The following is a 17,480-nucleotide window of genomic DNA, read 5'->3' on the forward strand; positions in this document are numbered from 1 at the left end:
ACGAGAAGGGAGACATCCTCTTTGCAGCGTGAGGAGCCTAGAGAGAAACAGATTAAGAGAGTTACTCACCCTGGCTTTAGTTGAAAGCATTAGGGTTTGAAATAGGATTTTTGACAGAGGACAATGGAGTCTTTTTAGTTCTTGGACATCCTGAATATTTATTTTCGGTTGAGGTATGAAAACCCATGTTAGGATTAGGGCGAGGTGGGGTTTACCCTTTCATTTCCTTAGTTAATAAACGTTTATGCTAACCACCATGTCTCCGCTGTGTCAGAGTCATAATTCTGACACAGTGCACATCCTTATGCTCCTTTAGGGCAGAGGTAGTTTAGACACAGAATCAACAGCAGACATATGTTCCAGTGACTGTTTCTACTGAGTTTTGTATGAGGGCATCGAGATAACTTAGCTGAAATACGCCCCATTTTGAAAGATATCCATCTGAAGTTTTATGTTGTCAAGCCCCCTGCATCCCATTTCCGCCCCGTAGTTGATCCAATGGATGTTCACTGCAGGGCTCGAATGGGGTGGGGAGCAGGGATGTACATATATCACATTGCAAATGCCATGTTCACTCTCCACAAATATGAGAGCACAATACCTATCTGAGAAAATGCTGAATACCACCGTCTGCAATTTCACTGCAATTGATTAAGAATTCTGCAATCCACCATCATGATTTCAAAGTGGTAAGATCCCACGTTAAGAAAGGAACATATTTCGAATGCAATGCTCATGTCAGGCAAACAAATTGCTGTTCGGTGGGTAGCACTGTGCAAGCAAACTCCAATAAGTATCGCTGTATTTTATATTTTATAATTGCAAGTTAAGGCTCACCTACACACAAAACTAGGTGTTGTAGAGAATAATAAAGAAATAGGCTGAATAATTCCATCTCCATGTGTGTGAACATTTTCATTGATATTCAACTGCAAACCTTATATGTATGTGTACCAGCTAACGTTGCCAATATGGCTGCCAGGGTTAGCTGCCATCAATGCAAAATTGCCAAGTAAACCTGCAGAAACTTATATGACCCATTCATGAATGTATGGATTTCAGGTTCATCCTTTTAATCTTCTGCTTTTGGAATGTTTCAGTGTGTCCTTAAACAACCTATACTATTTTAATATGTAGAGTGATGTTTATTAGTTTCACTTTTAATTTGATGCTACATCATTGTGACATACTCACAAAAATAATTCTACCCTTAAAAATCAGACAATGAAAGAAAACGAATACGATCCTGAATTGAATTTAAATGCAAAATAAAACATGGATAGATGTAGCAAAGTAGATTATTGATTTTTATCATAACAATGATATAGCGACATAATAAGAAACATTTCTCAAGACGCAGGGCACATCACAGAATATAAATGCAAAGCAGGAATTCTTATAAAGTGATCATATTGATTAACTTTAATTGATTCATTTTGCATTCATTCTCTTGTTGAAATTTCCCAAAGCAGGCCAGTTGACCTTCACTGGTTACATTAAACTTGAATTGCATGCAGAAATATTGTTTTGCGTGCTTCGATGCTTATGTATGTTTGCATTTGTCATCAAGATTTTATTAAACCGAATCGTACATTTTTACTTGAGCCAATGTGCACATTTCTTTTAGATAGACAGGCTTAGAGAAAGTGGGGTAGTGTTTGTAATGTTTTCACAAAAATATGTGTCGGATACTATAGTATTCCTATGGATTAAAATGTGTTTTTTGACCAATGCTGGGTTCAGATTTCTTTCTGATTTTAGAAAAGGACAGATAGCACGGACATTACAAGACTGTCAGGCAACTTTAAAGTAACCTTTTTTCCATCGTGGGGCTGTGGACATCTAAGTAAACTCATGACTTTGACCTGATGGGACTACATTGAAAATATGTATTGTATTCAGTGCCGTCCCTCTCTCCCTGACCACTAGATAGCATATTCTGCAGGGCAGGCCGGGATAAATGCGGGTGGGAGCCAGGTCAGGGCAGCCAAGCATGGCATGCGGGCAGTCTCGGATTGTCTGAGGTCAGAGACTGAGAGGAACGGTTCAGTTGACTATTCAGTCTACTAAACGGTCCCTCTCTCCCAGCCTCAAGCAACAAGGCTCAGTGGCGCCCGAACGTAATCGTAATTAAAATGACATATTTGCACTTCTACCACATCCTGCCTTATGGGTAAGACAAGCTTCAATCCATTTTCAGAACACATCGACAATACCAACACACAGTGCAGGGTTGCCACCTACCACATCTGAACGGAAATTGCGCTGGAGTTGTGCAAGTTAATGCACATGTGATGTCATCAATGACATTTGTGATGTCATCTTTCATGTCCTGGGTGTTAATCTTAGCAATTCACGGTGGTGGCACGAGTAATGGTTGCTTAGTTTACCATAACTGGCAAATTTCAGGGGGTTTTCAGTTTTACTTGGAACCATAACGTCCCTTTAACTAAGTTTTTTTTCTGAAATTCATAGATTTTTGGTAGCGCAACTTAACCATAACCTCCCTGACTTATACACATGTAACATAGAACATACTGAACCCCCAGCTTGTGATTTTGATGTCTGGGGACTGTGCGTATGTCCGTGTACAGACGCGGACAACAGCAACACTACCCAAAAACTCAGGGGGTATCTTAAATTGTTATATTGTGCAATATGAACAGTGCACAAGTTCAAAAACCAGCACACAAACACATTATATGTAGTAATAAATAAGAAGTGGAACCTGTATATCTAACACATCAACAATCCATTTGAATACCATATGTACTAAAATGGAATATACCAAAAGAAGAAAGATAGGCTTCCAACATAATTACTTCACAGAAACTGCACAACTAGGAGCAACAGCAGAGCTACAGACCAGTAAGAACACAACTTACCAGAAGCTAGAAAGTGTACTTCATTTTCCTTATATATTTCTAAAATTTCTGTATTAGATACAATAAAAGTAATATATATATTTTTTTCACAGAAATGTCCAGTACTTTGGAGTGGCTTGACGAGAATTTTCCACGTGAGGAAATGTCTGAAGATAGTGATACTAATGGTAGACACTTTTCTATATAACCAAATTAATAAGCATTACTTTATGTACACTTAACATATATATATTATTTTTTTTTAACAGACCATACAAAGATAGAAAATAATACATCAAAAGACACATTGGAAAAGACTCTCCAGCGCATGGAAGAAAAAATGGACATGCTCATGGCAAATTTCAACCATTTGAAAAACTTTGTGGAGGACCACATAAAAGAAAAAATAAAATACCATTGTCCCACATGTACCTGTCCCCCCTCACCATATCCCAGTCAATTATCCCCAAACCCTCTCCATGAAGAAAAACTTTTTTTGAAACTTCCATCCCTTCATCTCCTCCTATCCATCCTCTTGAAACCCCCAATTCCCCTGTGCTTCCCCTTCTCTTTCATAAATTGTACATCTATATATAATAAAACAAAAATATTATATGTGTTTTAATTCAGTTCTTTTTTGTGTTTTTTTTTAAAAAAGGCAGTTGGGGTGTCCGTGGACAGCGCGGGTGTCCGGGATGTCCATAATTAACCAAAATGGGGGTGTCCTAAGGACAATATACCTGTCCGTACTGTCCACAATCAAAATGGAACCGTTCTTAGAACACACTCGGTGTCCGGGATGTCCGCAATAACCCAAAATGGAGGAGTCCTAAGGACACTATACCTGTCCGTAATGTTCGCAGGCAAGTTGAAACTATTCTAAGAACACACACAGTGTCCACGATGTCCGTAATCAAACAGAAATGGAGGTGTCCTAAGAACACTATACCTGTCTGTACTGTTCGCAGGCAAGTTGAAACTGTTCTAAGAACACACTCGGTGTCCGGGATGTCCGTAATTAACCAAAATGGGGGTGTCCTAAGGACTGTATACCTGTCCGTACTGTCCGCAAGCAAAATGGAACCGTTCTTAGAACACACTCGGTGTCCGGGATGTCTGCAATTAACCAAAATAAGGTGTCCTAAGGACACTATACCTGTATGTACTTTTTGCAGGCAAGTTGAAACTGTTCTAAGAACACATGCAGTGTCCGGGATGTCTGTAATCAAATGAAAATGGAGGTGTACTAAGAACACGTTACCTGTCACTACTGTTCACAGGCAAGTTGAAACTGTTCTAAGAACACACTTGGTGTCCGAGATGTCTGTAATTAACCAAAATGGAGGTGTCCCAAGGACACTATACCTGCCCGTACTGTCCGCAAGCAAAATGGAACCGTTCTTTGAACACACTCGGTGTCTGGGATGTCCGTAATCAAACGAAAATGGAGGTGTCCTAAGAACACTATACCTGTCTGTACTGTTCGCAGGCAAGTTGAAACTGTTCTAAGAACACACTCGGTGTCCGTGATGTCCGTAATTAACCGAAATGGAGGTGTCCTAAGGACATTATACCTGTCCGTACTGTTCGCAGGCAAGTTGAAACCGTTCTAAGAACACGCGAGGTGTCCGGGATGTCCGTAATCAAACAAAAATGGAGGTGTCCTAAGAACACTATACCTGTCCGTACTGTTCGAAGGCAAGTTGAAACTGTTCTAAGAACAAACACGGTGTCTGGGATGTCCGCATATATAAAAAAATGGGGGTGTTCTAAGGACACTATACCTGTCCGTACTGCCTGAAGAACATCTGCGCACATGCGCAACACACCGGTAAATTCTCCGAACATTGCGCCTGTCTGTAACTGTTCGTCTCACTTGTGTTGCACTTTTAATTAGTTTCAGGACCCGAACACTGTCTGTTGAACACCTGCGCGCATGCGCACAACCGTTCCCGTGCATTTGGTGTCCTGCGGACAGCCGTTCCCATCGCGGATATGTCATCATGTGACCACACACACGCTGAGCGTGTGTCCTGAATTGCGGACACTGTCCGGGTCCCCGAACATTTTAAAAGTACCTTTTCAGGCAAGCCACAGTATTTTATAGTAAAAATTCACCATAGCACATGTCCCAGACAATGACCCTGACTTTCTACATACTTTTTGGAACTTTCTGAGCCTTTTTGGGGTGTTCGATCTATCCGTGGACAGCGCGGGTGTCCGCGAAGCGTGCACCAGCACCCCTATAAAATGCTACACCCCAGAGCTCATCCTCATTGTGTTTCTGGCTATCTGACAGAACACTGTGTACTTTGGCTGCCAATCTTCCAGATTTTGCTGAAACCTGATTGCATCCATGGCTCCTCTACTTCCACCTAGTGCTACATCTGCCTCAGCACAACCCCCAACCCCTCCACCACCACCACTTTCCCAAGGGCCTGTAGAGGGGAACAGGCGTGAGGATGTAGAGCAGGATGAAGAGGATGATGAGGATGAGGTAGTGGAAGTCCCTACTACCAGCACTCGCAGTGAGTCTTGGGTGTGGCGGTTATTTACCATTCATGGTAAAGTGCCCAAGGCACGTGCGAACAAAGTCACCTGCAACCAGTGCAAAATGGTGCTGAGTCGCGGGAGGCTTGGTTCTTACAGCTTTGGTATGACAACTATGAAGCGACACCTAAGGTTGTTCCAGGGTGGGGCCATTCGCAAGTTTGTACCTTGTGAGGAGCGTAGTAGGTTGAGTTCCTCAACTTCTTCCTCCGTTTCCACTCCTCTCAACACAAGAGACACTCCTGTAGGAGAGCGCATCCCTCCAGCTGCCTCACAGGCCATTCACAATGCTGATGACCCTTACCTTTCGAGGGTCACAGTTTTGTGCATGTACTGTGACACAGTACTCTGCAGGGGGGAAGAGACTTTGAAGTGCTTTTGAGACTACGGTCTCAGAGCACGAGAAGACCTGCCCACTACCTAACTAAGGCCACCCTACATCTTCCGCTCTCCACCCACCCTTTCTTATCCCGATGGTTGGTGACCCCCTTACCCTCCTTTCCCCTCCTCTCCTAGTGTGTTGTGTGTAAAAAAAACAAAAAATATAAAACAACAAAAATCCCACAAATTTCACAGTCTAAAAATAGAAGTGACAAATAAATGGAGCAGGGCCCTCTGCATTTTTTTTTTTAGAAGTCTGCGGACAGTTCTCGACCATCTAAAATTTGGGGTGCTGCCCTATCAAAATCATTGCACTTTTCTCTGGGAGGAAGTGGTGGCTCTGAAAAGTGCCTTTTGGTGGTGTGTTTGAAAAACTTTAAATAGTGAACACCTACTGCAAAATAGATGGCTTTAATTCCACAAAAGGACACAATGCATTTTGTATATTTCTCAGAAAAATCTGATTACCAGCATAAGAAAGATGGACTCCATCTCTGTGAAACATGTATGTGCTACGAAACATGCTCCTAGAAAGGCACAAACAGCCTTATTAACATTCCGCCTTGCTTTCTCCATTTGTGGACCAATTTCTGCGCATACGAGAAAATATTACTTGGGAATTTGGAAACATGTTCATGACCTTCCCAAGTCCTTCTTTCATCGCAAATTGCAAAGAAATTCCTGACACATGTCCTAAACTGTTCCCTCCACAATGAATTATAATTATGTCTGGATGAAGTTCTGTCTCCAAACTAGCACAGAGAGGTACCAAGTCCAGCCACTTCATTCCATGCACTCCATGCCAGTGCACTTCTACATGAGCGAATCCAAGATCTGCAGCTACTCCACAGTGTTGTGCATGCACCTCCAACTAATGTATCCATGAGTCTCCCAAAATCCAGACAATGGGCCTGATTACGAGGTGGGCGGTAAGGGATTACAGGCACCGGTAAGGGCAACGGTAAGGGCACCGGTGCCGGTAATCTCTTACTGCCCTATTACAAGTTCCATTTGCGGGTCCTTCCTTAACACCTGTTTTTTTCAGGCGTTAAGGACGGGACCCGCAAAGGGACTCTAGAGCTAATAACGGTACTGCAATTTGCGGTAACGTTATTAGTGCCTTCCCCATTCCCATTGAGACCTATGGGGGCTCAAATTGGAATGGTGAATGGCCCTGGTGAATGGAGAATTACCGATCCCTCCGACCTCGGAATGGACCGGTAATTGCTCCATTCACCAGGGCGGAGTCGGAAGGGTTTTGGAGGCAGCCATGGAGCTAATAGCTTCATGGCTACCTCCAACCTTATGATGAGGCCCAATCTGTTTTCTGAAACACACAGCCATAGCTAACTTTTCTTCTCTCAGGAGAAAGTCTTTCTGACAAACTCTCTCCTTACACAACACACCGACTGAACTTTACTGACCAATCAATTGCTCTGCTCATTCTCATTTGCATTCCTCTCCACCCCAAAATCCCTGTATGTAATACGCGATGTCCGCGTACTACTGCCATGTCCGCTGACATATCGTAACTTGGACAGCCCTTCTACCATTTCCACTTCACTCTCTGTGCCATTCCCTCATTGGATACAGCTAACCAGTCACACAACCATCCACAAATCACATCCAAGACCTCTACATCTAACTCCATCATCAGAGTTCAGCACTTCAAATGTACTGTAGATCACTCTGAGTACAAGTCTCATATCATTGGAAAGCACCTACTACAAAAACTACTGTACAAGTCTTCAAGATTTCTACTTGAAGCTGCATGCATATCCACATGCATGAATAAAAACTACAGGTATGCATATTTTCTGCACAGTACATGTACAACTCTTATAAATGAATATAAACAGACCAACTGCCATTTAACCTGTATGGCCTATAAAATGAACTTATTGTCATTTTTCCATCTGCTAAAATCAACTATTACTTCCAAACCTGTCTGCTATCTATTTTTTTTTGTTTTACACACACACCTATCTAAAAAATTATAATATTAGAAGATGGAAGAAATAACAATATAATTGTGGAAAAACACTTAGTAGTGTATCATAAAATTACACACAGCCAGTAAAATGTTATACATCTTCATACACTCACACACATAGGGGGTCATTACGAGGTTGGAGGTAGCCATGGCGCTATTAGCACCATGGCTACCCCCTTACCGCATTCCGGATTCCCGAAATAGGGATTTACCGGGTCATTCCAAAGGACCTGGTAAATCCCCATTCTGGGAACCATTCCCCATTCCCATTCAAGCCCCCATAGGGCTCAATGGGAATGAGGATGGAGCTAATAACGGTACCGCAATTTGTGGTGCCGTTATTAACTCTGAAGTCCCTTGATGGGTCCCTTCCATAACGCCAGGTAAAACCAGGTGTTAAGGGAGGGATCCGCTAAGGGACCTCGGAATAGGGTGGTAAGGGATTATCAGCACGGGTGTCCTTACCGGTGCCAGTAATCCCTTACCACCTACCTCATAATGACCCCCATAGACACTTTCATTAAAATGCTCTCACCTGCAATAACACCACTACCTGTAAATCACATCCTTCTACTCTATTACCCACAGCTTCACAAATACATATATCCATGCTTTTCTATGCAGTTTCTGCCATTTACCTAATAAAAATTGCAAAATAAATATAACATTATTTCTTCTTTCTCCTAACATTCTATAACACCGCTTTAAAAAACCAAGTGAATTTCATACACTTAATATTCTACTAATTTACAAAGCATTTTGAACTAACATAATATAAATAAAATATAAAGGCTGCACATAGTCAAATTAAATTGCATGCAAGCACTTTGTTCAGAAATCAATCAAGACTACTACTACAAAGACATAAAAATGAATCTCTCAATTAACATCACATCAATTAACATCATTGCTATAAACACACAAAATTACTGACTTCTGTCCTTTACAATTGCAGTGAAGACCATTCTCTTGGAAAACAGCAACATCTGAACTACAAACACCAACTACAAAGAAACCTGCTCATTCCACCAAAAAAGGGTATGTTTCTCAGCCTAGTCTTTAAATCTCTCCACAATCTTGCTCCCCCTTATCTCTCCTCTCTCCTCTCTTTCTACACTCCCTCCCACTCCCTTCACTCTGATGACCACTTTTTTCTCACTGTTCCTCCTTCCCCTTGTGCCATATCCCATTTCCGCTCCTTCCATCTCCTAGCCCCCCTGCACTGGAACTCCTTACCTCTCTCACTCCGCTCTATTTCTACCTTTTCCTCATTCTACACTTTCCTCAAATATCTCCTTCTCCATTCCCCAACATGAACCCCCCACCTTCTTGCCCCCTCCCCTTGCCTCCCCCATTCATCTCCTTCCCCTTCCCTCCCCCCATTCTCACCTTTAACCCCATCCATTTCCCTCCTCCTCCTCTTCCCCACCCTTCCCTCTCTCTCACTTCTACTGCACTACTCTCCTTCTCCCCTTCAGTTTAATTGGTCTACTTACTGTTTTCTTGGCCTGATTCTCAATTTTAAATTGCTTCCACTGTTACTGTTATAATGTTAATTGTTATATGCATCATCTTGTTATTAAAATATATTACTCAAACACACTGTGCGGGTGATTCATGTAATTTGTGCACCAAAAAAAAATGAAGATTTGTGTACCATTCTATCCACAAATCACCATTTATTAAACAGGGATTAGCATGCAGAATGGCACACAAATCCCTGTTTTTCAGAGCACAAATAACATAACTCAGCCCCTAGAATATTAGTATTACAAAACAAAGAATAGTTTTAATTTTATACCATTTGATTTACTATTAGTGCTTATCCTCACCACTAGCTCACTTTCTACTGTCATCTGAACTGCAGTATAGTAACACACAAATAGAAGAATAGCCTTCCCAACTAATTGTAGCTGCCCAATGCACAATCACACACCACCAGATACATCTTTACCATCATACTCAAACACTGATGCATACAACACACATACATTGCACAACAGCCCAACCCATACCTTCTATTTTTTTGTTTCAACAGACCCCACAGAATGCCTACCGGAAAGCAAGTTCACAGAAAGCAACACAGAAATAGAGCAAATGAAAATAAAAATGTCCAAAATAAGCATCCATCTCTAGAGAGTCTGTACAAAAAGTTCAAACAAAACAGCTAATACAGTCATTTAGCAAAACTAAACAATCTTCCAGTACAGAAACTTTACCCCTCTATCGAAATGTAAAAGAAAACAGAAAATGATTAACAGAAATGCAGCTACCACTACTGCTTAAACTGCTCCTATACATCTTGATATAGCAGGAAGTAACCTTACCAAAAAAAAGTATATTAGCAAAAATGTTCCGCCAGAGAGTCCTTCAGAATCTTATAAAAACAGGAGACAAATCATGCACTGAAAATTAATCTTAGAAGCTTTGTTAGACAGTGCAATCCTTCTCGAAAGAAAGTTATTTATTTTAGTGTTAAACAGAATGAAACCATTAGCAAAACTAATTTCTAAATTACAAAAAAAAGGCTTTTCAATAAACGGAATGTCAATAAAAATAACTTCTTAAATATCTGTGGAGGTAAATGGAGTCACACCACATGCGCAGAACCATATTTCAATGAGGAAGCATACAAACAAAATCAAACAAACACAATTGCAATCCATAGCAGTGGACGAGGTTATGAAAAACGTAATAAAACCATAATGGAACAAGAAATACTGCTTACAAAAATATCCCCAGAAAACTCAGAATCAATTCTCCATTCGACTGAACCAGAACGTCCAGTATACAAATAGTCATGCACATCAATGTGTTACATTGCCAAACAATCTTTCAAATCTTTACGCCAGTTCCTCAATCAATGTGTGAAAGGCAAACACAAAATCAAAATAAAACTGCTGCAAAATATGGATACCTGTCCAATGCACAAAAACACAGGACTGCAAGGAGATTCATTGGCCTGCATTTCAGGACCTATTTGCAAAAGCAGCTTCCATCATATCAAAATGATATCAACACACCATTCAACTATAAGAAATCTAGTCTATAAACTGTACTATGCTAAAAGTCCTGCTTTAGCACTAGTCAATTTAAATAACAATCTTCTACATGGTACAGCCAAAAACCTACTCAAAGAAATCAACCATATCCAGAGTAAATATATTGGAAGTAAAAATCACTTACAAAATGCAATAGCTTTACAACAGACTAGCAACATTTCTGCACATGGCAACCTTCTACTACACACATACAAAAAAGAAATACTAAAATTCAAAAGTACATGCGCTGAAGTACCACACCATGTGTGTGTCTGTTGCCGCAGAACTTTTTATAAAAGTAACACAAAAACTATAGACATAACATACAAAATAGAAGACAATGAAGATTCCAAATGGTTTGAATTAGCTCTCTACCTTATAGCAGAAAACAAATATGAAATAGCTGACCCCTTAACACTTTGCAGTTACTGCACTACAAAACTTGTCAACAATCAAACTCCTTCACGTGCTATCACAAATAATTTGGAAGTATTCCCTCTACCAAAACCCCCGCAACAACAAAATTGATATGAGAGCATCATAATTCAAACAGTGCACCCATTTCAAGCAATAATACACCTTCAACCAAAAACAGCTAAATTACCTCCCTCTGAATTGGTGAAAGGCATTCGTGGCAAAGTAGTATATTTACCATTATATCTAAAAGAAAATGTGCACACTCTGGGAGTGCAACGTCCAATAGATCAATCTTTAAATGTCTTAGTAAATGGTGTACCTACAAAAGACAAAAAAAATTGGCAACAACTGGTAGACTTACATAAAGTTATCCAAGCCTTGCAATATCTAAAAGACAATAATGAATACTACAAAGAAATAAATATTGAAGAAACAACTGAAATAATTCAAGAATCACCAGAAACTGGTCAATTTGAACTTCTAGATCCTGCTACAGTATCCAATATTTTAGACCATTATACAATTCATCCATTACACTCTAATGTCACCATAGAAGATGCACTAGAAACGTACCAAATGTGAAAACCAAAAGGATCACCAATCAGTATATGGGAAAAATGTATAGAAGCATGTGCTTTTCCTCTACTCTTCCCTACTGGCAAAGGAGGGAGGTACGATGATAGACCCACTCATATAACAGCATCAGAATACCGCTCATTACGAATGTATTCTGAAGAGCCCAGATTTAGACAAAATGGCCCTGATTACAAGGTTTGAGGTAGCCATGGTGCTATTAGCACTTTTTGTATTAATTGTGTAGCTGACATATTTTGAAACTGGGTTCCTGATTTTAGTGTGTGTGCAACTCCGTAACATAGAGTTGCTAGTTCACTTTCAAAGAGTGGTGAAATATGTATTCCACATTGGGCCTCGTTACGAGGTGGGTGGTAAGGGGTTACCGGTACCAGTAAGGGCACCGGTGCCAGTAATCCATTACCGCCCTACTACGAGGTCCCATAGTGAGTCCCTTCCTTAACACCTGGTTTTACCAGGCGTTATGGAAGGGACCCGTTAAGGGACTTCAGAGCTAATAACGGTACCGTTATTAGCACCTTCCCCCTTCCCATTGAGCCCTATGTGGGTTGAAATGGGAATGGGGAATGGCTTTTTCAGTGGGGACCTACCGGTCCTGCAAAGGTCGGAATAGACCGGTAAGTCCCCATTGAATGGGACCGGACACAGTACCGGTATTGGAGGTAGTCATGGCCCTAGTAGCGCCATGACTACCTCTAACTTCGTAATGAGGCCCATATTGTTAAAGGTAAATCACCTAAAAATACATATTACATAAAAAGAACAGAAGAAGCAACATATATCAATAATTACAATGCAATCATTGCCCTACTGTGGAATGCAAACATAGATGTGCAGTACATTGCAGACACTTCCACTGCAGTTGCACAATATGTTAAAACCTACTTAACCAAAGCAGAAAAAAACAGAGCTTCAAGACCTCTGGAATGACCTGTCATCAGACAAAACACTGTCTCAGAAATTGTACAGCTTGGGCATAAAAATGTTCTCCGATGGAGAATGTGTCTGCTCTGAAGCTGCAGATCGCTTAACCGGTACTGCTTTGTATGGAAAATCTGAAAATATAATATGGCTAAGTCTTGGTCCTGCTAAATCTAGAAAAAGAGTTCTCAAATCATACGACAACATAGAAACAATATCACAAAAGGATCCCAACAGCCAAGACATTTTGAAAAACAATTTACTAGACACATACTACCCAAACAGCAGTACCACCTTGGAAACCATGTGTCTATACCACGGACACGGGGCATGAGCAGGGGGTGGGGGGAACAGGGGAGACACAGGGCATGAGCGAGGGGTGGGGGGAACAGGAGGGAGACACGGAGCATGAACGGGGTGGGGGAACAGTGGAGACACAGGGCATGAGTGGGGGGTGGGTGGGTATGGGAGGGAGACATAGGGCAAGAGCAGGGGGTGGGGGAACAGGAGGTAGACACGGGGCATGAGCGGGGGTGGGGGAGAATGGGAGGGAGACACTGGGCATGAGCAGCGGGGTGGGGGGTACAGGAGGGAGACACAGGGCATGAGCGGGGATCGGGGGGAAAGAGGGAGACATGGTGTATGAGCGGGGGGTGGGGGGGTACAGGAGAGAGACATGGGGCATGAGCGGGGGCTGGGGGGAAAAAGGAGGGAGACACGGGGCATGAGCGGGGGTGAGGGGCAACAGGAGAGAGACATGGGGCATGAGCGGGGGGTGGAGGGGAAAAGGAGTGAAACAGGAGGCATGAGCGGGGGTGGGGGGAAAAGGAGGGATACACGGGGCATGAGTGGGGAGTGGGGGGGAACAGGGGAGACATGGGGCATGAGAGGGGGGGTGGGGAGAACAGGGGAGACACTGGGCATGAGCGAGGGGTGGGGGGAACAGGAGGGAGACACTGGGCATGAACAGGGGTGGGGGAACAGGGGAGACAAGGGGCATGAACGGGGGGTGAGGGGAACAGGAGGGAGGCACAGGGCATGAGCGAGGGGTGGGGGGAACAGGAGGGAGACACTGGGCATGAGCGGGAATGGGGGACAGGAGGGAGACACGGGGCATGAGTGGGGGGTTAGGGGAATGGGAGGAAGACACGGTGATGAGCGGGGTGGGGGAACGGAGGAAGACAAGGGGCATGAGCTTACTATGCAGGCGGCAGATCTCGCTCCTCGGCTCTCATGCAAACGATTAACAAAGATGGCGGGCGTCTTTTAAAATACGATGCACTGCACACTTCACCGCAGCCAATGGGAGAGCACGTCACATGTCCGCGGACATCACACAAGCCGCTTGCCCAATCCCTGTCCTGTCCGCGGAGTGAACAGGGAAGTGTGTCCACGAAGTGGACACAGATATCACAAATATTTTTCACTTACATTTTTTACATTTTTAAAAAAATACTGGATGGATTTACACCAAATAAAAAAAGCACACTTTCGGGACCAAGCCACCGCTCCTGCTGCAAATTTGGTGTAAATCCGTCCAGCGGTTTGGGCTGTAGGCGTGAGCAAATATTTTCTCCATTATGTCTACGGGAAAAAATAAGTTTTGGGACCCCCCCTATAACTTTGCCCCCCTGGACCAAACCTCACCAAACTTTGCAAGCTGTGCCATATTCTTTTTTTGCAAAGTTTGGTGAGGATTTGTCCAGGGGGAGCGAACTTATAAGCCACCCAAAAAGTGCTCTTCCTATGGAAACAGCAACTTAACCATAACTACATATATATATTCAGTAAAAAAACTTTGTTAAAGGGACGTTATGGTTCAAAGTAAAACCGAAAAACCCCTGAAATTCGGCAGTTATGGTAAGATAAGCAACCATAACTCGCGCCACCGTGCACTGCTAACACTAACATCAAAGATGACATCACAATTGTCATTGATGACATCACTGATGACATCACATGGCTGGCTCTCCCCTTTTTCAGTGATGTCATCAATGACATTTGTGATGTCATCTTTGATGTCCTGGGTGTTAGTTTTAGCAGTGCACGGTGGCGCGAGTTATGGTTGCTTATCTTACCATAACTGCCGAATTTCAGGGGTTTTTCAGTTTTACTTTGAACCATAACGTCCCTTTAACAAAGTTTTTTTTACTGAATTTGATAGGTTTTTAGTAGCACAACTTAACCATAACGTTCCTTTTAACAAAGTTTTTTCACTGAATTTCATAGATTTTTAGTAGCGCAACTTAACCATAACGTCCCTTTAACAAAGTTTTTTCATTGAATTTCGTAGGTTTTTAGTAGTGCAACTTAACAATAATGACTTTCACTTTATATACACATCATATGGAACTGACTGAATCTCTTCTACTGTACTTGATGTCCGCGAACTCATTTAATGTTTGCGGACATGTTCGAAGAACAGTACCACTAGCTAAAAAACTCTGGGGGGGTATGTTTGATTGTTATATCATAACATAGGAACATTTAACAAATTCAAAAAAAAGCACACAAACACATTATATGTACTAATACATAAGAAATGTAACCCATATATACAACACACTAACCATTCATTTAAATGCACTATATTCTAAAATGGAATATACCACAAGAAAATAAATTGGCTTCCAACATAATTACCTCACAAACACAACAGAACTGAGAACAAGAGCAGACCCACTGAATACATAGGACATATCCTACCTGAAATAGTAAGTGTACTTAATTTTATTCATATATTTATAAACTTTCTGTATTAGATGAAAAAATATATTTTCTTTTTTTTTTTCTCTCACAGAAATGTCTAGTACTCTGGAATGGCTAGAGGAACATTTCCCACATGAAGAAATGTCACAAGATAGTGAAACTAATGGTAAACACTTTATAATATAAACCATTTAATTATTATTATTTTATATACATTTAACACATATATTTTTTTTTCTGTACAGAGCATACCAAAATAAAAAATACTTCAGAAAAACCTGTTATGGATAACACTTTTCACAGTATAGAAGAAAAAATGGATTTATTGTTGACTAATTTTAATAATTTGAAAACTTTTGTGGAAGATCATTTTAAACCAAAAACCTCGTACCATTGCCCCCACATGTACTTGTCCCTCCTCACCATATCCCAGTCAATTATCCCCAAACCCTCTCCATAACACTAAATGTTTTGATGAGACTTCCATCCCTTCTTCACCTAATAACAATCATGATGAAACCCCTAATTCTCCTGTTTTTGTTTCTGTTTCTGCCTCACCTTCTCTGTCATAAATTATTAATATATGTTAAATAAAGTTTAATTTTTATATTGTGTTGTAAATAGTTTCTTGTTTTTTAAAAAAAAAAACAATGTAGGTGTCCGCGGACAGTGCAGGTGTTCTGAAATGTTCATAAATAAACGAAAATGTAGGTGTCCTGAAGAACACTATATCTGTCCTTACTGTTCGCTAGCAAATTTAAACTGTTCTAAGAACACACGCAGTGTCCTGAAATGTTCGTTTCACGTGTGACGCAATTTTAATTAGTTCAGGACCCGAACAGTGTCCGTAGAACATCAACGTGCATGCGCTAGTCAATCTCCATGCATTTGGTGTCCTGCGGACATGCTCTTCATTCGCGGACTTCTTCGCGAACGGATCATATGACCGCGCCCACGCTGATTGCGTGTTCTGAATGCAGACACTGTTCGGGTCCCCGAACAAATTAAAAGTACATTTTCAATTAATCCATAATATTTTTCAATAAAATCTCACCATGGCACAAGTCCCACATAGTAATCCTGAGTTTCTACATACCTTTTTAAACTTTTAAAACTTTTTTTTGTGTTCGATCTGTCTGCGGACAGCGCGCATGTCCACGGACCGCGCACAAGCACCCCTATAAAAGACCACGCCCTAGAACTTATTCTCATTGTGTTTCTGGCTATTCTTCAGAGCACAGCTATTTCTCCAGCAACTTGCTGATTACACCATCGAGATGGCATCCCTGGCTGCAGAACTGCCACCTGGTGCTGCACCGGCTTCAGCACCACCCCCACCACCACCACCTCCCCAAGGGCCTGAAGAGGGGAACAGGAGTGAGGATGCGGAGGAGGAAGAAGAGGATGATGAGAATGAGGTAGAGGAAAACCCTACTACCCGCACTAGGAGTGAGTCTTTGGTGTGGCGGTTATTTACCATTCATGGGAATGTTCCTAAGGCTCGTGCGAACCATGTTACCTGCAATGAGTGCAAAATGATACTCAGTCGCGGGAAGCATGGGAAGTACAGCTTTGGGACCACTACTATGAAGCGACACCTGAGGTCATTTCACTCTGGGGCTATTCGCAGGGTTGTACCTTGCGAAGAACGTAGCAGGTTGATTTCCTCTACTTCATCCTCTGTTTCTGATCCTGTCACCACAAGGACCACCTCTGTGGGACAGCGTCTTCCTCAAGCTGCCTCACAGGCCATACAGAATGCTGATGACCCTTACCTTTCGAGGGTCAAAGTTGTATGTATGTACTGTTACACAGTACTCTGCAGGCGGGAGGGACTTCGTAGTGCTTTTGAGACTATCGTCTCAGAGCACGAGAAGATCTGCTCACTACCCAAATAAAACCCACTCTACATCTTCCTCTCTCAGCTCGCCCTTTCTTATCCCTGTGGTTGGTGTCCCCCCGTTACCTTCCTTTCCCTCCTCTCCTAGTGTGTCATGTATAAAAAACCAA

The sequence above is a fragment of the Ambystoma mexicanum genome, chromosome 3p, assembly GCF_040938575.1.
Source record: "Ambystoma mexicanum isolate Mex_15411 chromosome 3p, UKY_AmexF1_1, whole genome shotgun sequence".
Taxonomy (NCBI): domain Eukaryota; kingdom Metazoa; phylum Chordata; class Amphibia; order Caudata; family Ambystomatidae; genus Ambystoma; species Ambystoma mexicanum.